This window comes from Pseudophryne corroboree (assembly GCF_028390025.1).
Source record: "Pseudophryne corroboree isolate aPseCor3 chromosome 3 unlocalized genomic scaffold, aPseCor3.hap2 SUPER_3_unloc_27, whole genome shotgun sequence".
Classification (NCBI taxonomy): Eukaryota; Metazoa; Chordata; class Amphibia; order Anura; family Myobatrachidae; genus Pseudophryne; species Pseudophryne corroboree.
In genome coordinates, this window is record NW_026967516.1 from 1,622,985 (window position 1) to 1,650,280 (window position 27,296).

General features: G+C 49.4%; 1 pseudogene; it reads right to left on the reverse strand.

The window, feature by feature from the left end:
• The window catches only part of LOC134983872 (zinc finger protein 585A-like), a 249,546-nt pseudogene extending 222,787 nt beyond the window's left edge, over positions 1–26,759 (reverse strand).
• Between the last annotated feature and the right edge of the window lie 537 nt (positions 26,760–27,296).

Below are 27,296 nucleotides of genomic sequence, written 5' to 3' on the forward strand. Positions count from 1 at the left end.
GACCAAGGACCCCAGAACCTGCATTGCGGAATGTATGGACACCCGGAGATTGTGCAGTAAGTTGTGGACCATTGACTGCAGTTTGGTAACTTTGTCCACTGGCAGGAAGAGCCTCTGTTCCCACAAATCCAGGAGAGCCCCTAGATGCAACATCTGTTGTGAAGGGACAAGGAAGGGCTTTTGCCAATTGATCAGCCACCCGTGGGTCTGTAGAAAGGCAATGGTTATTTGAAGATAGCAGTGCAAAACTTCCTCAGATTGTGCCAGGAGCAACAAGTCGTCCAAATATGGGAGCACACTGATCCCTTGACGACGCAGCTGAGCACCAATCACCGCCATCAGCTTGGTAAATACCCATGGAGCCGTAGCCAGCCCAAAGGGTAGTGCCTGAAACTGGTAATACTGTGGCAGAACAGCAAAGCGGAGGAATCTCTGATGAGTAGGTTCTATAGGAACATGTAGGTAGGCATCCTGAGTATCCAGGGATACCATAAAGTCCCCTGGCTCTGACATCAGAGCAATAGACCGTATTGTTTAAATACAGAATCTGGGCACCCGTAAAAACTTGTTAAGATATTTCAGATTGAGGATAGGCCGATAGGTCCCATTGGGTTACTGAATCAGGAAAAGGGGGTAGTGAAAACCCTTCCTCTGTTGTTCTTGAGGAACAGGGATAACAACCCCTACGTTCAGTAAAAAATTAACAGCTCCTTGGAGCGCCATGGCTGCGCCTTGATCCAATGGAGTAGTCGTGCAAAAAAACTGCTCAGACTAAAATTAGCAGTTCACCTGCCACAAAGATACAAGGATACATCCATCACAATTGGCATCAGACAATGAACCTATATTTCTAATCTATTCAGAAAAATTGTTGTCATATCAAATGCCATTGTGACCTACATTAGAAATCTTTTTCTAATATGTAGAAAATAATCATTTATATTTTCATCTAAGGTGTCACTGTCACCTCAAACTGTTACACCAATTAAGAGTGCTTCATTCTTATCTGTAATTTTTTCACTCTCGGATTCCGACGATAAAAGGAGAGAGGGGTCCAGATTCATTCTCTTTGTGTCCTCCTCTCCTAGGATTATATATATATATACAGGGGTTAAAGTGAGCCGGAACGGGGCGGAACTGCGTTCCGTCAGTTCCACTTGGAGACGGAACGCAGTTCCGCCTCCTCTGGCTCACCTAACCCGGCGATGTGTCCCCGTCGCTGCAGGGAGATGACAGGCGCCCGCTGAGAGTGTGTTACCAGCGGGCGCCCGTCTTGCAGCACAGCGGCAGCCGGAGGCAGGAGCTCAGTACTGAGCTCCGGCTTCCGGCTCAGTCAGTGCGCGCTATGGGAGAGACGTCATGACGTCTCTCTCATAGTGCAGAGGAGCGGGCGACGAGAGGACTGCAGCGGCCGGACACGGAGCGGGGCTTGGTAAGTATGCTGTGTGCTGTGTTTTTTAAATTTTTTTATTTGTGTAACAGCTGGGGGGCAAACTACTGAGGGGCATTACTACGGGGGCATTACTACTGGGGGGAAAACTACTGAGGGGCTTCTACTGGGGACATTACTACTGGGGGGCATTTACTGGGGGACATTACTACTGGGGGCAAACTACAAGGGGGCAAACTACAGGAGGGCATTACTTCTGGGGGGCAAGCTACTGAGGGGCATCTACTGGGGGGAAAACTACTGGGGGCATTTACTGGGGGACATTACTACTGGGAGGCAAACTACTGACGGGCATTACTACTGGGGGACATTACTACTGCGGGCAAATTACAGGAGGGCATTACTACTGGGGGGGGCATTACTACTGGGGGACATTACTACTTGGGGCAAACTACAGGAGGGCATTACTACTGGGGGGGCATTACTACTGGGGGGCAAACTACAGAGGGGCATCTACTGGGGGCATTACTACTGGGGGCAAACTACTGGGAGACATTACTACTGGGTGCAAACTACTGGGGGGCAAACTACAGGGTGCAAACTACAGGAGGGCATTACTACTGGGGGCATAACTACAGTGGCATTACTACTGGGGGCGTAACTACAGGGGCTAAACTACTGGGGGCATTACTACTTGGAGGCATTACTACTGGGGGCTAAACTACAAGGGGGCATAACTACAGGGGCTAAACGACTGGGGACATTACTACAGGCAACATTACTACTGGGGGCACTACTAATGAGGGCATTGTAAAGGGGGCACTTCATAAGGGGCATCACTCCTGGGGTCATAAGGGGCACTGCTATTGCGAGCATTGCATAAGGGGTACCACTACTATGGGCTCTATATAAGGGGCGCTACCACTGTGGGCATTGTATAAAAGGCGCTACTGATGTGGGCATTATGTGTATTATGGGGTGCTACTACTGTGGGCATTATTACTATTGTGTAACACGCCCCTTTTTTGAGACCACGCCCCTTGTTTGTGGCACGCGCATGCGGCGCGCGCAATACCTTTGTTGGATGGGCACCGTGGGGAGGGGGGTGAGTTCCACCACCTCTCTAGGACCACTTTAAGCACTGTATATATATATATATATATATGTGTGTCTGTCCATGTGTTACTCTCTTATCCTAAATCTAATTAAAAGTTAAGTTTTATTTAAGCGTGCCCCAACACAGAGTCTTTCTTTCTTCTTTTTTCTTCAAACATTACCATGTACTTTTTGACTCTGGGTGCACCACCAACAATAATAAATCCTTGAATACCATTTACAGGCATCTCTTATGTAAATGCACTGTTGGTCACAAGGGACAAATTTGTTAAAGAGCCCGTATAAAAAAAGATTGAATTTAGTCCTGTGCGGCACCAAATTAACCTTTTTCCACTGTGTAGACTGTAAGGAAAACAGAGAGAGAGAGGTGTCCAACTCTTCCTCTGAGGACTCCAGAGTCTGACCACTGTGTAGACTGTAAGGATAACAGAGAGAGAGAGAGAGAGGTGTCCAACTCTTCCTCTGAGGACTCCAGAGTCTGACCACTGTCTAGACTGTAAGGATAACAGAGAGCGCTTATGTGCCATACTCATCTGAGGACGGTCTGCTGCAACAACTGCTGAGAGGTGGCCGACGTGTGGTCTGAGTAGGTCAATAAGTTCATCCATGGAGGATACCCCGGGGAATGGAATGCATGGGGCAATTGCTGCAGAAACCCCACATTAGGCAGCAAAGCAGGAGGCACCAATCGCTCCACCTGTGCAAAAGAAGCCACCCAGGGTGACTCCTGCACAGGGACTGGTTGGAGCAGCCGTTGTAGGTTTGGCACATAGCATTTATCACAAATGTTCCTGCACAAGGTCCTGTGGAGATAATGCTGCCGCACAGGCCTTACATGGAACCAGCACAGGTGCTATATCCTATTTCTTACACTTTGGAAGACCAGAAGCTAAGCACACACAATGTCCAGCTCTAGCAACTGCAGATGTGACGGCCTTCACAAACCACAAAGTCATTGTGAGGAACCACAGCCCGGAACACCCGTACTCACATGTAAGGGATAGATACAATGCAGTCACAAAGCCCGGAACACCTGCACTCACATGTAAGGTATAGATACAATGCAGTCACACAGCCCGGAACACCTGCACTCACATGTAAGGGACAGATACAATGCAGTCACACAGCCCGGAACACCTGTACTCACATGTAAGGGATAGATACAATGCAGTCACAAAGCCCGGAACACCTGTACTCACATGTAAGGGATAGATACAATGCAGTCACACAGCCCGGAACACCTGTACTCACATGTAAGGGATAGCTACAATGCAGTCACACAGCCCGGAACACCTGCACTCACATGTAAGGGACAGATACAATGCAGTCACACAGCCCAGAACACCAGCACTCACATGTAAGGGATAGATACAATGCAGTCACACACCTGTACTCACATGTAAGGGATAGATACAATGCAGTCACACAGCCCGGAACACCTGCACTCACATGTAAGGGGTAGATACAATGCAGTCACACAGCCCGGAACACCTGTACTCACATGTAAGGGTTAGATACAATGCAGTCACACAGCCCGGAACACCTGCACTCACATGTAAGGGGTAGATACAATGCAGTCACACAGCCCGGAACACCTGCACTCACATGTAAGGGATAGATACAATGCAGTCACACATCCCGGAACACCTGCACTCACATGTAAGGGACAGATACAATGCAGTCACACAGCCCGGAACACCCGCACTCACATGTAAGGGATAGATACAATGCAGTCACACAGACCGGAACACCTGTACTCACATGTAAGGGATAGATACAATGCAATCACACAGCCCGGAACACCTGTACTCACATTTAAGGGACAGATACAATGCAGTCACACAGACCGGAACACCTGTACTCACATGTAAGGGATAGATACAATGCAGTCACACAGCCCGGAACACCTGTACTCACATGTAAGGGATAGATACAATGCAGTCACACAGCCCGGAACACCTGTACTCACATGTAAGGGACAGATACAATGCAGTCACACAGCCTGGAACACCTGCAGTCACATGTAAGGGATAGATACAATGCAGTCACACAGCCCGGAACACTGTACTCACATGTAAGGGATAGATACAATGCAGTCACACAGCCCGGAACACCTGCACTCACATGTAAGGGATAGATACAATGCAGTCACACAGCCCGGAACACCCGTACTCACATGTAAGGGATAGATACAATGCAGTCACACAGCCCGGAACACCCGCACTCACATGTAAGGGATAGATACAATGCAGTCACACAGCCCGGAACACCTGCACTCACATGTAAGGGATAGATACAATGCAGTCACACAGCCCGGAACACCCGCACTCACATGTAAGGGATAGATACAATGCAGTCACACAGCCCGGAACACCTGTACTCACATGTAAGGGATAGTTACAATGCAGTCACACAGCCCGGAACACCTGTACTCACATGTAAGGGATAGTTACAATGCAGTCACACAGCCCGGAACACCTGTACTCACATGTAAGGGATAGTTACAATGCAGTCACACAGCCCGGAACACCTGTACTCACATGTAAGGGATAGTTACAATGCAGTCACACAGCCCGGAACACCTGTACTCACATGTAAGGGATAGATACAATGCAGTCACACAGCCCGGAACACCTGTACTCACATGTAAGGGATAGCTACAATGCAGTCACACAGCCCGGAACACCTGCACTCACATGTAAGGGACAGATACAATGCAGTCACACAGCCCGGAACACCAGCACTCACATGTAAGGGATAGATACAATGCAGTCACACAGCCCGGAACACCTGTACTCACATGTAAGGGACAGATACAATGCAGTCACACAGCCCAGAACACCAGCACTCACATGTAAGGGATAGATACAATGCAGTCACACAGCCCGGAACACCAGCACTCACATGTAAGGGATAGATACAATGCAGTCACACAGCCCGGAACACCTGCACTCACATGTAAGGGATAGATACAATGCAGTCACACAGCCCGGAACACCTGCAGTCACATGTAAGGGATAGATACAATGCAGTCACACAGCCCGGAACACCTGCACTCACATGTAAGGGATAGATACAATGCAGTCACACATCCCGGAACACCTGCACTCACATGTAAGGGACAGATACAATGCAGTCACACAGCCCGGAACACCAGCACTCACATGTAAGGGATAGATACAATGCAGTCACACAGCCCGCAACTCCTGCACTCACATGTAAGGGATAGATACAATGCAGTCACACAGCCCGGAACACCTGCACTCACATGTAAGGGACAGATACAATGCAGTCACACAGCCCGGAACACCTGCAGTCACATGTAAGGGATAGATACAATGCAGTCACACAGCCCGGAACACCTGCACTCACATGTAAGGGATAGATACAATGCAGTCACACAGCCCGGAACACCCGCACTCACATGTAAGGGATAGATACAATGCAGTCACACAGCCCGGAACACCTGCACTCACATGTAAGGGATAGATACAATGCAGTCACACAGCCCGGAACACTGTACTCACATGTAAGGGACAGATACAATGCAGTCACACAGCCCGGAACACCTGCACTCACATGTAAGGGACAGATACAATGCAGTCACACAGCCCGGAACACCCGCACTCACATGTAAGGGATAGATACAATGCAGTCACACAGCCCGGAACACTGTACTCACATGTAAGGGATAGATACAATGCAGTCACACAGCCCGGAACACCTGCACTCACATGTAAGGGATAGATACAATGCAGTCACACAGCCCGGAACACCCGCACTCACATGTAAGGGATAGATACAATGCAGTCACACAGCCCGGAACACCCGTACTCACATGTAAGGGACAGATACAATGCAGTCACAAAGCCCGGAACACCTGCACTCACATGTAAGGGACAGATACAATGCAGTCACACAGCCCGGAACACCTGTACTCACATGTAAGGGACAGATACAATGCAGTCACACAGCCCGGAACACCTGCACTCACATGTAAGGGATAGATACAATGCAGTCACACAGCCCGGAACACCTGCACTCACATGTAAGGGACAGATACAATGCAGTCACACAGCCCGGAACATCTGTACTCACATGTAAGGGATAGATACAATGCAGTCACACAGCCCGGAACACCTGCACTCACATGTAAGGGATAGATACAATGCAGCCACACAGCCCGGAACACCTGTACTCACATGTAAGGGATAGATACAATGCAGTCACACAGCCCGGAACTCCTGCACTCACATGTAAGGGATAGATACAATGCAGTCACACAGCCCGGAACACCTGTACTCACATGTAAGGGATAGATACAATGCAGTCACACAGCCCGGAACACCTGCACTCACATGTAAGGGACAGATACAATGCAGTCACACAGCCCGGAACACCTGCAGTCACACAGCCCGGAACACCTGCAGTCACACGGCCCGGAACACCTGCAGTCACACGGCCCGGAACACCTGCAGTCACACGGCCCGGAACACCTGCAGTCACACGGCCCGGAACACCTGCAGTCACATGTAAGGGATAGATACAATGCAGTCACACAGCCCGGAACACCTGCACTCACATGTAAGGGATAGATACAATGCAGTCACACAGCCCGGAACTCCTGCACTCACATGTAAGGGATAGATACAATGCAGTCACAAAGCCCGGAACACCTGTACTCACATGTAAGGGACAGATACAATGCAGTCACACAGCCTGGAACACCTGTACTCACATGTAAGGGATAGATACAATGCAGTCACACATCTGTACTCACATGTAAGGGATAGATACAATGCAGTCACACAGCCCGGAACTCCTGCACTCACATGTAAGGGATAGATACAATGCAGTCACACAGCCCGGAACACCTGCACTCACATGTAAGGGATAGATACAATGCAGTCACACAGCCCGGAACACCTGTACTCACATGTAAGGGATAGATACAATGCAGTCACACAGCCCGGAACACCTGTACTCACATGTAAGGGATAGATACAATGCAGTCACACAGCCCGGAACACCCGTACTCACATGTAAGGGACAGATACAATGCAGTCACACAGCCCGGAACACCCGTACTCACATGTAAGGGATAGATACAATGCAGTCACACAGCCCGGAACACCTGCACTCACATGTAAGGGACAGATACAATGCAGTCACACAGCCCGGAACACCTGCAGTCACACAGCCCGGAACACCTGCAGTCACACGGCCCGGAACACCTGCAGTCACACGGCCCGGAACACCTGCAGTCACACGGCCCGGAACACCTGCAGTCACATGTAAGGGATAGATACAATGCAGCCACACAGCCCGGAACACCTGTACTCACATGTAAGGGATAGATACAATGCAGTCACACAGCCCGGAACTCCTGCACTCACATGTAAGGGATAGATACAATGCAGTCACACAGCCCGGAACACCTGTACTCACATGTAAGGGATAGATACAATGCAGTCACACAGCCCGGAACACCTGCACTCACATGTAAGGGACAGATACAATGCAGTCACACAGCCCGGAACACCTGCAGTCACACAGCCCGGAACACCTGCAGTCACACGGCCCGGAACACCTGCAGTCACACGGCCCGGAACACCTGCAGTCACACGGCCCGGAACACCTGCAGTCACACGGCCCGGAACACCTGCAGTCACATGTAAGGGATAGATACAATGCAGTCACACAGCCCGGAACACCTGCACTCACATGTAAGGGATAGATACAATGCAGTCACACAGCCCGGAACTCCTGCACTCACATGTAAGGGATAGATACAATGCAGTCACAAAGCCCGGAACACCTGTACTCACATGTAAGGGACAGATACAATGCAGTCACACAGCCTGGAACACCTGTACTCACATGTAAGGGATAGATACAATGCAGTCACACATCTGTACTCACATGTAAGGGATAGATACAATGCAGTCACACAGCCCGGAACTCCTGCACTCACATGTAAGGGATAGATACAATGCAGTCACACAGCCCGGAACACCTGCACTCACATGTAAGGGATAGATACAATGCAGTCACACAGCCCGGAACACCTGTACTCACATGTAAGGGATAGATACAATGCAGTCACACAGCCCGGAACACCTGTACTCACATGTAAGGGATAGATACAATGCAGTCACACAGCCCGGAACACCCGTACTCACATGTAAGGGACAGATACAATGCAGTCACACAGCCCGGAACACCCGTACTCACATGTAAGGGATAGATACAATGCAGTCACACAGCCCGGAACACCTGTACTCACATGTAAGGGATAGATACAATGCAGTCACACAGCCCGGAACACCTGTACTCACATGTAAGGGATAGCTACAATGCAGTCACACAGCCCGGAACACCTGCACTCACATGTAAGGGACAGATACAATGCAGTCACACAGCCCAGAACACCAGCACTCACATGTAAGGGATAGATACAATGCAGTCACACAGCCCGGAACACCTGTACTCACATGTAAGGGACAGATACAATGCAGTCACACAGCCCAGAACACCAGCACTCACATGTAAGGGATAGATACAATGCAGTCACACAGCCCGGAACACCAGCACTCACATGTAAGGGATAGATACAATGCAGTCACACAGCCCGGAACACCTGCACTCACATGTAAGGGATAGATACAATGCAGTCACACAGCCCGGAACACCTGCAGTCACATGTAAGGGATAGATACAATGCAGTCACACAGCCCGGAACACCTGCACTCACATGTAAGGGATAGATACAATGCAGTCACACATCCCGGAACACCTGCACTCACATGTAAGGGACAGATACAATGCAGTCACACAGCCCGGAACACCAGCACTCACATGTAAGGGATAGATACAATGCAGTCACACAGCCCGGAACTCCTGCACTCACATGTAAGGGATAGATACAATGCAGTCACACAGCCCGGAACACCTGCACTCACATGTAAGGGATAGATACAATGCAGTCACACAGCCCGGAACACCTGCACTCACATGTAAGGGACAGATACAATGCAGTCACACAGCCCGGAACACCTGCAGTCACATGTAAGGGATAGATACAATGCAGTCACTCAGCCCGGAACACCTGCACTCACATGTAAGGGATAGATACAATGCAGTCACACAGCCCGGAACACCCGCACTCACATGTAAGGGATAGATACAATGCAGTCACACAGCCCGGAACACCTGTACTCACATGTAAGGGATAGTTACAATGCAGTCACACAGCCCGGAACACCTGTACTCACATGTAAGGGATAGTTACAATGCAGTCACACAGCCCGGAACACCTGTACTCACATGTAAGGGACAGTTACAATGCAGTCACACAGCCCGGAACACCTGTACTCACATGTAAGGGATAGATACAATGCAGTCACACAGCCCGGAACACCTGTACTCACATGTAAGGGATAGATACAATGCAGTCACACAGCCCGGAACACCTGTACTCACATGTAAGGGACAGATACAATGCAGTCACACAGCCCGGAACACCTGCAGTCACATGTAAGGGATAGATACAATGCAGTCACACAGCCCGGAACACTGTACTCACATGTAAGGGATAGATACAATGCAGTCACACAGCCCGGAACACCTGCACTCACATGTAAGGGATAGATACAATGCAGTCACACAGCCCGGAACACCCGTACTCACATGTAAGGGATAGATACAATGCAGTCACACAGCCCGGAACACCCGCACTCACATGTAAGGGATAGATACAATGCAGTCACACAGCCCGGAACACCAGCACTCACATGTAAGGGATAGATACAATGCAGTCACACAGCCCGGAACACCCGCACTCACATGTAAGGGATAGATACAATGCAGTCACACAGCCCGGAACACCTGTACTCACATGTAAGGGATAGTTACAATGCAGTCACACAGCCCGGAACACCTGTACTCACATGTAAGGGATAGTTACAATGCAGTCACACAGCCCGGAACACCTGTACTCACATGTAAGGGATAGTTACAATGCAGTCACACAGCCCGGAACACCTGTACTCACATGTAAGGGATAGTTACAATGCAGTCACACAGCCCGGAACACCTGTACTCACATGTAAGGGATAGATACAATGCAGTCACACAGCCCGGAACACCTGTACTCACATGTAAGGGATAGCTACAATGCAGTCACACAGCCCGGAACACCTGCACTCACATGTAAGGGACAGATACAATGCAGTCACACAGCCCAGAACACCAGCACTCACATGTAAGGGATAGATACAATGCAGTCACACAGCCCGGAACACCTGTACTCACATGTAAGGGACAGATACAATGCAGTCACACTGCCCAGAACACCAGCACTCACATGTAAGGGATAGATACAATGCAGTCACACAGCCCGGAACACCAGCACTCACATGTAAGGGATAGATACAATGCAGTCACACAGCCCGGAACACCTGCACTCACATGTAAGGGATAGATACAATGCAGTCACACAGCCCGGAACACCTGCAGTCACATGTAAGGGATAGATACAATGCAGTCACACAGCCCGGAACACCTGCACTCACATGTAAGGGATAGATACAATGCAGTCACACATCCCGGAACACCTGCACTCACATGTAAGGGACAGATACAATGCAGTCACACAGCCCGGAACACCAGCACTCACATGTAAGGGATAGATACAATGCAGTCACACAGCCCGGAACTCCTGCACTCACATGTAAGGGATAGATACAATGCAGTCACACAGCCCGGAACACCTGCACTCACATGTAAGGGACAGATACAATGCAGTCACACAGCCCGGAACACCTGCAGTCACATGTAAGGGATAGATACAATGCAGTCACACAGCCCGGAACACCTGCACTCACATGTAAGGGATAGATACAATGCAGTCACACAGCCCGGAACACCCGCACTCACATGTAAGGGATAGATACAATGCAGTCACACAGCCCGGAACACCTGCACTCACATGTAAGGGATAGATACAATGCAGTCACACAGCCCGGAACACTGTACTCACATGTAAGGGACAGATACAATGCAGTCACACAGCCCGGAACACCTGCACTCACATGTAAGGGACAGATACAATGCAGTCACACAGCCCGGAACACCCGCAATCACATGTAAGGGATAGATACAATGCAGTCACACAGCCCGGAACACTGTACTCACATGTAAGGGATAGATACAATGCAGTCACACAGCCCGGAACACCTGCACTCACATGTAAGGGATAGATACAATGCAGTCACACAGCCCGGAACACCCGCACTCACATGTAAGGGATAGATACAATGCAGTCACACAGCCCGGAACACCCGTACTCACATGTAAGGGACAGATACAATGCAGTCACAAAGCCCGGAACACCTGCACTCACATGTAAGGGACAGATACAATGCAGTCACACAGCCCGGAACACCTGTACTCACATGTAAGGGACAGATACAATGCAGTCACACAGCCCGGAACACCTGCACTCGCATGTAAGGGATAGATACAATGCAGTCACACGGCCCGGAACACCTGCAGTGACACGGCCCGGAACACCTGCAGTCACACGGCCCGGAACACCTGCAGTCACATGTAAGGGATAGATACAATGCAGTCACACAGCCCGGAACACCTGCACTCACATGTAAGGGATAGATACAATGCAGTCACACAGCCCGGAACTCCTGCACTCACATGTAAGGGATAGATACAATGCAGTCACAAAGCCCGGAACACCTGTACTCACATGTAAGGGACAGATACAATGCAGTCACACAGCCTGGAACACCTGTACTCACATGTAAGGGATAGATACAATGCAGTCACACATCTGTACTCACATGTAAGGGATAGATACAATGCAGTCACACAGCCCGGAACTCCTGCACTCACATGTAAGGGATAGATACAATGCAGTCACACAGCCCGGAACACCTGCACTCACATGTAAGGGATAGATACAATGCAGTCACACAGCCCGGAACACCTGTACTCACATGTAAGGGATAGATACAATGCAGTCACACAGCCCGGAACACCTGTACTCACATGTAAGGGATAGATACAATGCAGTCACAAAGCCCGGAACACCCGTACTCACATGTAAGGGATAGATACAATGCAGTCACACAGCCCGGAACACCCGCACTCACATGTAAGGGATAGATACAATGCAGTCACACAGCCCGGAACACCCGTACTCACATGTAAGGGACAGATACAATGCAGTCACACAGCCCGGAACACCTGCACTCACATGTAAGGGATAGATACAATGCAGTCACACAGCCCGGAACTCCTGCACTCACATGTAAGGGATAGATACAATGCAGTCACAAAGCCCGGAACACCTGCACTCACATGTAAGGGATAGATACAATGCAGTCACAAAGCCCGGAACACCTGCACTCACATGTAAGGGATAGATACAATGCAGTCACACAGCCCGGAACTCCTGCACTCACATGTAAGGGATAGCTACAATGCAGTCACACAGCCCGGAACACCTGCACTCACATGTAAGGGATAGATACAATGCAGTCACACAGCCCGGAACACCTGTACTCACATGTAAGGGATAGATACAATGCAGTCACACAGCCCGGAACACCTGTACTCACATGTAAGGGATAGCTACAATGCAGTCACACAGCCCGGAACACCTGCACTCACATGTAAGGGACAGATACAATGCAGTCACACAGCCCAGAACACCAGCACTCACATGTAAGGGATAGATACAATGCAGTCACACAGCCCGGAACACCTGTACTCACATGTAAGGGACAGATACAATGCAGTCACACAGCCCAGAACACCAGCACTCACATGTAAGGGATAGATACAATGCAGTCACACAGCCCGGAACACCAGCACTCACATGTAAGGGATAGATACAATGCAGTCACACAGCCCGGAACACCTGCACTCACATGTAAGGGATAGATACAATGCAGTCACACAGCCCGGAACACCTGCAGTCACATGTAAGGGATAGATACAATGCAGTCACACAGCCCGGAACACCTGCACTCACATGTAAGGGATAGATACAATGCAGTCACACATCCCGGAACACCTGCACTCACATGTAAGGGACAGATACAATGCAGTCACACAGCCCGGAACACCAGCACTCACATGTAAGGGATAGATACAATGCAGTCACACAGCCCGGAACTCCTGCACTCACATGTAAGGGATAGATACAATGCAGTCACACAGCCCGGAACACCTGCACTCACATGTAAGGGATAGATACAATGCAGTCACACAGCCCGGAACACCTGCACTCACATGTAAGGGACAGATACAATGCAGTCACACAGCCCGGAACACCTGCAGTCACATGTAAGGGATAGATACAATGCAGTCACTCAGCCCGGAACACCTGCACTCACATGTAAGGGATAGATACAATGCAGTCACACAGCCCGGAACACCCGCACTCACATGTAAGGGATAGATACAATGCAGTCACACAGCCCGGAACACCTGCACTCACATGTAAGGGATAGATACAATGCAGTCACACAGCCCGGAACACCTGCACTCACATGTAAGGGACAGATACAATGCAGTCACACAGCCCGGAACACCTGCACTCACATGTAAGGGACAGATACAATGCAGTCACACAGCCCGGAACACCTGCACTCACATGTAAGGGACAGATACAATGCAGTCACACAGCCCGGAACTCCTGCACTCACATGTAAGGGATAGATACAATGCAGTCACACAGCCCGGAACACCTGTACTCACATGTAAGGGATAGATACAATGCAGTCACACAGCCCGGAACACCTGCACTCACATGTAAGGGATAGATACAATGCAGTCACACAGCCCGGAACACCTGCACTCACATGTAAGGGACAGATACAATGCAGTCACACAGCCCGGAACACCTGCAGTCACACAGCCCGGAACACCTGCAGTCACACGGCCCGGAACACCTGCAGTCACACGGCCCGGAACACCTGCAGTCACACGGCCCGGAACACCTGCAGTCACATGTAAGGGATAGATACAATGCAGTCACACAGCCCGGAACACCTGCACTCACATGTAAGGGATAGATACAATGCAGTCACACAGCCCGGAACTCCTGCACTCACATGTAAGGGATAGATACAATGCAGTCACAAAGCCCGGAACACCTGTACTCACATGTAAGGGACAGATACAATGCAGTCACACAGCCTGGAACACCTGTACTCACATGTAAGGGATAGATACAATGCAGTCACACATCTGTACTCACATGTAAGGGATAGATACAATGCAGTCACACAGCCCGGAACTCCTGCACTCACATGTAAGGGATAGATACAATGCAGTCACACAGCCCGGAACACCTGCACTCACATGTAAGGGATAGATACAATGCAGTCACACAGCCCGGAACACCTGTACTCACATGTAAGGGATAGATACAATGCAGTCACACAGCCCGGAACACCTGTACTCACATGTAAGGGATAGATACAATGCAGTCACAAAGCCCGGAACACCCGTACTCACATGTAAGGGATAGATACAATGCAGTCACACAGCCCGGAACACCCGCACTCACATGTAAGGGATAGATACAATGCAGTCACACAGCCCGGAACACCCGTACTCACATGTAAGGGACAGATACAATGCAGTCACACAGCCCGGAACACCTGCACTCACATGTAAGGGATAGATACAATGCAGTCACACAGCCCGGAACTCCTGCACTCACATGTAAGGGATAGATACAATGCAGTCACAAAGCCCGGAACACCTGCACTCACATGTAAGGGATAGATACAATGCAGTCACAAAGCCCGGAACACCTGCACTCACATGTAAGGGATAGATACAATGCAGTCACACAGCCCGGAACTCCTGCACTCACATGTAAGGGATAGATACAATGCAGTCACAAAGCCCGGAACTCCTGCACTCACATGTAAGGGATAGATACAATGCAGTCACAAAGCCCGGAACACCTGCACTCACATGTAAGGGATAGATACAATGCAGTCACAAAGCCCTGAACTCCTGCACTCACATGTAAGGGATAGATACAATGCAGTCACAAAGCCCGGAACACCTGCACTCACATGTAAGGGATAGATACAATGCAGTCACACAGCCCGGAACACCCGCACTCACATGTAAGGGATAGATACAATGCAGTCACACAGCCCGGAACACCCGCACTCACATGTAAGGGATAGATACAATGCAGTCACACAGCCCGGAACACCCGTACTCACATGTAAGGGACAGATACAATGCAGTCACACAGCCCGGAACACCTGCACTCACATGTAAGGGACAGATACAATGCAGTCACACAGCCCGGAACACCTGCACTCACATGTAAGGGATAGATACAATGCAGTCACAAAGCCCGGAACACCTGCACTCACATGTAAGGGATAGATACAATGCAGTCACAAAGCCCGGAACACCTGCACTCACATGTAAGGGATAGATACAATGCAGTCACAAAGCCCGGAACTCCTGCACTCACATGTAAGGGATAGATACAATGCAGTCACACAGCCCGGAACTCCTGCACTCACATGTAAGGGATAGATACAATGCAGTCACACAGCCCGGAACACCTGCACTCACATGTAAGGGATAGATACAATGCAGTCACACAGCCCGGAACTCCTGCACTCACATGTAAGGGATAGATACAATGCAGTCACACAGCCCGGAACTCCTGCACTCACATGTAAGGGATAGATACAATGCAGTCACACAGCCCGGAACACCTGCACTCACATGTAAGGGATAGATACAATGCAGTCACACAGCCCGGAACACCCGCACTCACATGTAAGGGATAGATACAATGCAGTCACACAGCCCGGAACTCCTGCACTCACATGTAAGGGACAGATACAATGCAGTCACACAGCCCGGAACACCTGTACTCACATGTAAGGGATAGATACAATGCAGTCACACATCTGTACTCACATGTAAGGGATAGATACAATGCAGTCACACAGCACGGAACTCCTGCACTCACATGTAAGGGATAGATACAATGCAGTCACACAGCCCGGAACACCTGTACTCACATGTAAGGGATAGATACAATGCAGTCACACATCTGTACTCACATGTAAGGGATAGATACAATGCAGTCACACAGCCCGGAACACCTGTACTCACATGTAAGGGATAGATACAATGCAGTCACACAGCCCGGAACTCCTGCACTCACATGTAAGGGATAGATACAATGCAGTCACAAAGCCCGGAACACCTGCACTCACATGTAAGGGATAGATACAATGCAGTCACACAGCCCGGAACTCCTGCACTCACATGTAAGGGATAGATACAATGCAGTCACACAGCCCGGAACACCTGCACTCACATGTAAGGGACAGATACAATGCAGTCACACAGCCCGGAACTCCTGCACTCACATGTAAGGGATAGATACAATGCAGTCACAAAGCCCGGAACACCTGTACTCACATGTAAGGGACAGATACAATGCAGTCACACAGCCCGGAACACCTGTACTCACATGTAAGGGATAGATACAATGCAGTCACACAGCCCGGAACTCCTGCACTCACATGTAAGGGATAGATACAATGCAGTCACACAGCCCGGAACACCTGCACTCACATGTAAGGGATAGATACAATGCAGTCACACAGCCCGGAACACCCGCACTCACATGTAAGGGATAGATACAATGCAGTCACACAGCCCGGAACACCCGCACTCACATGTAAGGGATAGATACAATGCAGTCACACAGCCCGGAACACCCGCACTCACATGTAAGGGATAGATACAATGCAGTCACACAGCCCGGAACACCCGTACTCACATGTAAGGGACAGATACAATGCAGTCACACAGCCCGGAACACCTGCACTCACATGTAAGGGATAGATACAATGCAGTCACAAAGCCCGGAACACCTGCACTCACATGTAAGGGATAGATACAATGCAGTCACAAAGCCCGGAACACCTGCACTCACATGTAAGGGATAGATACAATGCAGTCACAAAGCCCGGAACTCCTGCACTCACATGTAAGGGATAGATACAATGCAGTCACAAAGCCCGGAACTCCTGCACTCACATGTAAGGGATAGATACAATGCAGTCACAAAGCCCGGAACACCTGCACTCACATGTAAGGGATAGATACAATGCAGTCACACAGCCCGGAACACCTGCACTCACATGTAAGGGACAGATACAATGCAGTCACACAGCCCGGAACACCTGCACTCACATGTAAGGGACAGATACAATGCAGTCACACAGCCCGGAACACCTGCACTCACATGTAAGGGACAGATACAATGCAGTCACACAGCCCGGAACACCTGCACTCACATGTAAGGGACAGATACAATGCAGTCACACAGCCCGGAACACCTGCAGTCACACAGTCCGGAACACCTGCAGTCACACGGCCCGGAACACCTGCAGTCACACAGCCCGGAACACCTGCACTCACATGTAAGGGACAGATACAATGCAGTCACAAAGCCCGGAACACCTGCACTCACATGTAAGGGATAGATACAATGCAGTCACACAGCCCGGAACTCCTGCACTCACATGTAAGGGATAGATACAATGCAGTCACAAAGCCCGGAACACCTGTACTCACATGTAAGGGACAGATACAATGCAGTCACACAGCCCGGAACACCTGTACTCACATGTAAGGGATAGATACAATGCAGTCACACATCTGTACTCACATGTAAGGGATAGATACAATGCAGTCACACAGCCCGGAACTCCTGCACTCACATGTAAGGGATAGATACAATGCAGTCACACAGCCCGGAACACCTGTACTCACATGTAAGGGATAGATACAATGCAGTCACACATCTGTACTCACATGTAAGGGATAGATACAATGCAGTCACACAGCCCGGAACACCTGTACTCACATGTAAGGGATAGATACAATGCAGTCACACAGCCCGGAACACCTGCACTCACATGTAAGGGACAGATACAATGCAGTCACACAGCCCGGAACACCTGCAGTCACATGTAAGGGACAGATACAATGCAGTCACACAGCCCGGAATACCTGCACTCACATGTAAGGGATAGATACAATGCAGTCACACAGCCCGGAACACCTGCACTCACATGTAAGGGATAGATACAATGCAGTCACACAGCCCGGAACACCTGCACTCACATGTAAGGGATAGATACAATGCAGTCACACAGCCCGGAACACCTGTACTCACATGTAAGGGATAGATACATTGCAGTCACACAGCCCGGAACTCCTGTACTCACATGTAAGGGATAGATACAATGCAGTCACACATCTGTACTCACATGTAAGGGATAGATACAATGCAGTCACACAGCCCGGAACTCCTGCACTCACATGTAAGGGATAGATACAATGCAGTCACAAAGCCCGGAACTCCTGCACTCACATGTAAGGGATAGATACAATGCAGTCACAAAGCCCGGAACTCCTGCACTCACATGTAAGGGATAGATACAATGCAGTCCCACAGCCCGGAACACCTGCACTCACATGTAAGGGACAGATACAATGCAGTCACACAGCCCGGAATACCTGCACTCACATGTAAGGGATAGATACAATGCAGTCACACAGCCCGGAACACCTGCACTCACATGTAAGGGACAGATACAATGCAGTCACACAGCCCGGAACACCTGCAGTCACATGTAAGGGACAGATACAATGCAGTCACACAGCCCGGAATACCTGCACTCACATGTAAGGGATAGATACAATGCAGTCACACAGCCCGGAACACCTGTACTCACATGTAAGGGATAGATACAATGCAGTCACACAGCCCGGAACACCTGCACTCACATGTAAGGGATAGATACAATGCAGTCACACAGCCCGGAACACCTGCACTCACATGTAAGGGATAGATACAATGCAGTCACACAGCCCGGAACACCTGTACTCACATGTAAGGGATAGATACAATGCAGTCACACAGCCCGGAACTCCTGTACTCACATGTAAGGGATAGATACAATGCAGTCACACAGCCCGGAACACCTGCACTCACATGTAAGGGATAGATACAATGCAGTCACACAGCCCGGAACACCCGCACTCACATGTAAGGGACAGATACAATGCAGTCACACAGCCCGGAACACCCGCACTCACATGTAAGGGATAGATACAATGCAGTCACACAGCCCGGAACACCCGCACTCACATGTAAGGGATAGATATAATGCAGTCACACAGCCCGGAACACCCGCACTCACATGTAAGGGATAGATACAATGCAGTCACACAGCCCGGAACACCCGCACTCACATGTAAGGGATAGATACAATGCAGTCACACAGCCCGGAACACCTGTACTCACATGTAAGGGATAGATACAATGCAGTCACACAGCCCGGAACACCTGCACTCACATGTAAGGGATAGATACAATGCAGTCACACAGCCCGGAACACCTGTACTCACATGTAAGGGATAGATACAATGCAGTCACACAGCCCGGAACACCTGCACTCACATGTAAGGGATAGATACAATGCAGTCACACAGCCCGGAACACCTGCACTCACATGTAAGGGACAGATACAATGCAGTCACACAGCCCGGAACACCTGTACTCACATGTAAGGGACAGATACAATGCAGTCACACAGCCCGGAACACCTGCACTCACATGTAAGGGACAGATACAATGCAGTCACACAGCAGAGCTAGCACCAGTCACACACAATGTAAGTACATAACAATTACAATGGGCACTGACGTCATCTCCTCGCACCACAGTGGTAGGTAGGACTAATGCATGTATAACCTGGCCACTTCTGGAGACAGAACCCAGCATTCCCAGAGCCTGGCATCACACTCATTCCCATTGGAATGTCACTCAGAGACTCTTATAAGGGAAGCATGTGGGGGAGGGGCAGCCGAGAGGGAATCCCAGCTGTGGAATCAGGCTCTGGGAGAGGACCTACCTCCCCTGGCTGACATCACCCACCAGGTACCCTGGCCTCCATTATCCTATATATATATTATATGCATGCCCTGGTGGTCTAGTGTAACCCGTAGCAACAGCCAGGGATCACATCAGAGCCTGCAGAAGCACGGACTGCATGTATTGTGGGTCCCACGAGCCGGAGAATGCCTTACCTGTCCTCCGGGTGCAGTCCGGGGCCCTGGATGCTGCACTAGCGTGGCGATCAGGAAGTAACCATGCCGGAATCATCAGTCTCTTAGCCTCACTGACGTTGCGGCACCAGAGGGGGATTGTTGGAGCAGCGGCGGCAGCGCTCAGAGAGACTCCCAGCGCTGCTCATTCATTCCTCTCCGCTGTGTGACCGGTGCTCCGGCTTCTGCCAGCACCAACACTAAAACTGCCCACTAGCCAGGGGCGGGGTACATGGGGAGGAGATCCGGAGCATCCTGGGAAATAAAAGCTTAACTGTGTGATGCCCGGTCGACTCCTACCACCTACACCCCGATGTAAGGACTGTGGATCACTATGGACCCTAATGAAGAAAACGCCTTTAACAGAAAACACCCGATACAAATGTTGCTGCCGACGGACGCAATATTAGCATTTCAGATCACCACCCCCGGGGGAGGCGAGCTGAAATTCGCAAAACTTTTCGTGATCGCGCCCATGACGTTAGTTGGGTTAAGTAGCTTTACAAAGCTAATCCAGACTGCTATGGGCAAGATATGCCGAAGAATGGGGGACAGTTGAATATTGCCCCGCAAACTCCTGTCACTGTAGACGTGAGATCGGGCGCGATATTACAATTGAATATCACCCCTTGTGTTATAAACACCCAACTGAGAACAGGGCTGATGGTCCTAGACTGCACCACTGGGCAGATACATTTCCATCATTAGTCTGTACTGACTGGCGACCAAACTAATTAAGGGCATGGAGACGATGGAATACAAGGAAAGCCATGTTTACATTGGAAAAGCGGAGACTAAGAGGGGATATGATCAACATCTACAAATATATAAGGGGACAATACACAGAGCTTGCACGGGACCTGTTTTTGGTTAGATCAACACAGAGGACTCGTGGACACTCACTCAGGTTAGAGGAGAGGAGATTCCGCACAATACGGCGTAAAGGCTTTTTCACGGTAAGGACAATACGTGTTTGGAATTCCCTGCCCGAGGGAGTTGTAATGGCGGAATCTGTCAACACCTTTAAGAATGGGTTAGATAAATATTCCTACTGGATAAGGATATCCAGGGGTATGGTGCATAGTCATACATTATAGTTACTATAAAAAGGGATAAAATGCAACGGCTGACAGCAGCATCAGTCAGAAATTTTAGTCAAACCATCATGCATAGGACACCACAAATAGGTTGAACTCGATGGACAATTGTCTTTTTTCAACATCAGATACTATGTTACTATGACAGAGGAGGGTGTAGGATAAGAGATTGCTGTAGTGACTGAGCAATGAGAATATGTGACTTCTGTAATAAGCGTTTATTACTCACCTGTGCTGATATCTGTAGGGATTTCCTCCTCCTTACACTGCTGATCACCCCTCACATACGTCTCTTCTTCTCCCACTATATCTTCTGCCTTTATATCAGTCACATACATCTCTTCTTCTCCTTCTATATCTTCTGCCTTTATATCAGTCACATACGTCTCTTCTTCTCCCTCTATATCTTCTGCCTTTATATCAGTCACATACGTCTCTTCTTCTCCCTCTATATCTTCTGCCTTTATATCAGTCAGACAGTCATCCTAAATAGCCAACAAAACAATATACATTAAGAAATGTCTGATTTCTGATAGTGTAATATCAGTGTATAAAACACACAGCTTATCTACAGATCATATAGTTGCAGTCACTTTAGTATATTGGGGAGACCCTAAATCCCACCTACCTGATCCTCCTGTGGGATTCTGTGATTCTCCTCTGTACAGTCCTGGGAATACAGAGGACGGGGACATCTCTCTGGGGTATCTCTGTTACTGGGTCCATCTGTAGGAGACACACAGTGACTGAGTACAGTGTATATATGTGATTATCAGATGATGTGTGTATATAGGGGCCTCCATACCTGCTCTCCCCTGTACAATACATGACAGTCTCCTCTTACCCAGTGATGTGAGGGGCCGGTGATTCTCCATCATCACGTCCTTGTACAGACCCCTGTGTTCCTCTATATACTCCCCCTCCTGCATGGAGACATAGACAGTGACATCCTGACACCTTATAGGAACCTGACACACACAGTGATACATTCATCACCCAGACACATCCCCTGGTGTTACTGTATAATGTCCCATTCCCAGCAGTCTCCTCTCCAGTCATCACCCAGACACATCCCCTGGTGTTACTGTATAATGTCCCATTCCCAGCAGTCACCTCTCCAGTCATCACCCAGACACATCCCCTGGTGTTACTGTATAATGTCCCATTCCCAGCAGTCACCTCTCCAGTCATCACCCAGACACGTCCCCTGGTGTTACTGTATAATGACCCATTCCCAGCAGTCACCTCTCCAGCCATCACTCAGACACGTCCACCGGTGTTACTGTATAATGTCCCATTCCCAGCAGTCACCTCTCCAGTCATCACCCAGACACATCTCCTGGTGTTACTGTATAATGACCCATTCCCAGCAGTCACCTCTCCAGTCATCACTCAGACACATCCCCCGGTGTTACTGTATAATGCCCTATTCCAGGCAGTCACCTCTCCAGTCATCACCCAGACACGTCCCCTGGTGTTACTGTATAAAGCCCCATTCCCAGCAGTCTCCTCTCCAGTCATCACCCAGACACATTCCCTGGTGTTACTGTATAATGTCCCATTCCTGGCAGTCACCTTTCCAGTCATCACCCAGACACATTCCCTGGTGTTACTGTATAATGACCCATTCCCAGCAGTCACCTCTCCAGACATCACCCAGACACATCCCCTGGTGTTACTGTATAATGCCCCATTCCCAGCAGTCACCTCTCCAGTCATCACCCAGACACGTTCCCTGGTGTTACTGTATAATGTCCCATTCCCAGCAGTCACCTCTCCAGTCATCACCCAGACACGTCCCCTGGTGCACCTGTATAATGTCCCATTCCCGGCAGTCACCTTTCCAGTCATCACCCAGACACATTCCCTGGTGTTACTGTATAATGACCCATTCCCAGCAGTCACCTCTCCAGTCATCACCCAGACACATTCCCTGGTGTTACTGTATAATGACCCATTCCCAGCATTCACCTCTCCAGTCATCACCGAGACACGTCCCCTGGTGTTACTGTATAATGTTCCATTCCGAGCAGTCACCTCTCCAGTCATCACCCAGACACATACCCTGGTGTTACTGTATAATGCCCCATTCCCAGCAGTCACTTCTCCAGTCATCACCCAGACACGTCCCCTGGTATTACTGTATAATGTCCCATTCCGAGCAGTCACCTCTCCAGTCATCACCCAGACACGTCCCCTGGTGTTACTGTATAATGTCCCATTCCCAGCAGTCACCTCTCCAGTCATCACCCAGACATGTCCCCTGGTGTTACTGTATAATGTCCCATTCCCAGCAGTCACCTCTCCAGTCATCACCCAGACACGTCCCCTGGCATTACTGTATAATGTCCCATTCCAAGCAGTCACCTCTCCAGTCATCACCCAGACACATCCCCTGGTGTTACTGTATAATGCCCCATTCCCAGCAGTCACCTCTCTAGTCATCACCCAGACACGTCCCCTGGTGTTACTGTATAATGTCCCATTTCCAGCAGTCACCTCTCCAGTCATCACCCAGACACGTTCCCTGGTGTTACTGTATAATGTCCCATTCCCAGCAGTCACCTCTCCAGTCATCACCCAGACACGTCCCCTGGTGCACCTGTATAATGTCCCATTCCCGGCAGTCACCTTTCCAGTCATCACCCAGACACATCCCCTGGTGTTACTGTATAATGTCCCATTCCCAGCAGTCACCTCTCCAGTCATCACCCAGACACGTCCCCTGGTGTTACTGTATAATGCCCCATTCCCAGCAGTCACCTATCCAGTCATCACCCAGACACATTCCCTGGTGTTACTGTATAATGACCCATTCCCAGCAGTCACCTCTCCAGTCATCACCCAGACACATTCCCTGGTGTTACTGTATAATTACCCATTCCCAGCATTCACCTCTCCAGTCATCACCCAGACACGTCCCCTGGTATTACTGTATAATGTCCCATTCCGAGCAGTCACCTCTCCAGTCATTACCCAGACACGTCCCCTGGTGTTACTGTATAATGTCCCATTCCCAGCAGTCACCTCTCCAGTCATCACCCAGACACGTCCCCTGGTGTTACTGTATAATGTCTCAATCCCAGCAGTCACCTCTCCAGTCATCACCCAGACACATCCCCTGGTATTACTGTTTAATGCCCCATTCCCAGCAGTCACCTCTCCAGTCAGCAGCTGAATGATCTTGTTGGAGAGTTCCAGGATCTTCTGGTTATTGTACCTCATGTATCAGTGACTGAGGTGGAGGCACCGTGATGGGGCTCTGGGTCCTGCTCAGTCCTACACACAATGCGATGGCTGCTGGGTGTCTCACACTCACCGGATGTCTTCTTCACTACTTTGTTAACCTGCAAAATGGAGAAGACATCAATATCAATGTAAATGCTCCGAGATCCCTCACCTCTCCAGTCATGTCCCTGTATTATTACTATAGATATAAGTGACGTCACTGTGACACCCACAGATCCACTCACCTCCCCAGTCATGTCCCTGTATTATTACTGTAGATATTAGTGATGTCAATGTGACACTCCCAGATCCCCTCACCTCCCCAGTCATGTCCCTGTATTATTACAATGGATATAAGTGATGTCACTGTGACACTCCCAGATCCCTTCACCTTCCTAGTCATGTCCCTGTATTATTACTATAGAGATAAGCGATGTCACTGTGACACCCCCAGGAGTATGATATACATTTGCTTCATACTGCTCCAATTATCATCTGTTACACATGCCAGGGATATTATGGTCTCTGCTTTAATATAATCTAGAATTTTAGCAATATTTTCAATCCCAACAATTACATAATAAAATTAATAATAGTAATAATAATACCAGGACTCCACAAGCTGCTGTCACTGTATAATAATAACCGTACAAAAAAAAAAATGCCCCCCCCCCCCCTGTACAGCACTAATAACAACAACAGGACACTCCATTCTGCTCTCCTTTACAGTAATAATAAAATGACATTACAGGATGCTCCCCCTGTATAATAATAACAACAGGACACTACAGGCCGCTCCCTCTGTATAATAATAATAACAGGACACCACTGGCTGCTCTCCGTGTATAATAACAGGACACCCCATTCTGCTCTCCTTTATAGTAATAATAAAATGACATTACAGGATGCTAACCCTGTATAATAATAACACCAGGACACTACAGGCCGCTCCCTCTGTATAACAATAATAATAACAGGACACCACTGCTGCTCCCCGTGTATAATAACAGGACACCACAGGCTGCTCCCCGTGTATAATAATAATAATAATAATAATAATAATAACAACAACAACAACAGGACACCACAGACTGTTCCTCCTATATAATAATAACAACAACAACAACAACAGGACACAACAGATAGCTCACCCTGTATAATAATAATAGTAACGGGACACCACAGGCAGCTCCATCTGTATAATATTAATAACAGTACACCACAGGCCACTATCCCTGTAAAATAATAACAACAACAGTACAGCACAGGCTGCTCCCCCTGTAAAACAATCACAGGACACCACAGACTGCTCCCGCTGTATAATAATAATAACAACAACAACAGGACACCACAGACCGCTCCCCCTGTAAAACAATAATAACAGGACACCACAGGCTGCTCCCCGTGTATAATAATATTAGCAGAACATCACAGGCTATTCCTCCTGTATAAAAATAATAATAATAATAACACGGCACCACAGGCTGCTCCTCCTGTATCATACTTGCCTACCTGACAGAACATTTTCTCCCTCATGGAGAGGGTCAGGTAGGCAAGTATGCCCTGTATAGTAAGACGCCATTACCTGATCTCTACGGACACTGAGGCTTCCTTTGTGTGGAACGGAATGCAGTGACCGGAAGTAAGGTGGACCGCACAGGCCGGAAGTAGGGAATGATAGGCACAGGCTGCTTCCTGGCGTCTGGCCCCTCCCATCCCACGCCCCGCCCTCAGCTCCGCCTTCTGTAATGACTATTACCATACATGTCCTCAGTGCAGGAGGCCGGCGGCCATTTTCCTGTAGACCAGTCCGGCAGCAGCAATAGGTTCCCTGGCCGTATAGTGACGGTTGGTTCTATATCGGAGGGGCTGAAGGGGCCTTGTGACGTTTTGAGGGGAGGAGCTACGTCACCAGGGGGAGGAGCTACGGGCGAACAGGGTACCCGAAAAGTACCCTCGCGGGCTCGCTTCGCTCGCCACGCTTCGGGCACGGTGGCTCGCTCCGCTCCGCTTCGCTCACCACCTAATTACTAAAGGTAATAGTTGGTGGCGTGGATAGTAGAGGAACTATCCCGCTGGCCTAGCTCCTCCCCCTTGCGTCGTAACTCCTCCCCCTTACGGAAAAGGTCCCTTAGCCCACTTGATTCTAGCATCTACCGTATAGGTGACGTCAGGAGCGGCGGCCATTTTCCCCTGGTCTGAGCTCCGCCTTCCTTCTATCATTCCCACAAGGCAGCAGGAGCAGAGAGCAGCCATTGCTG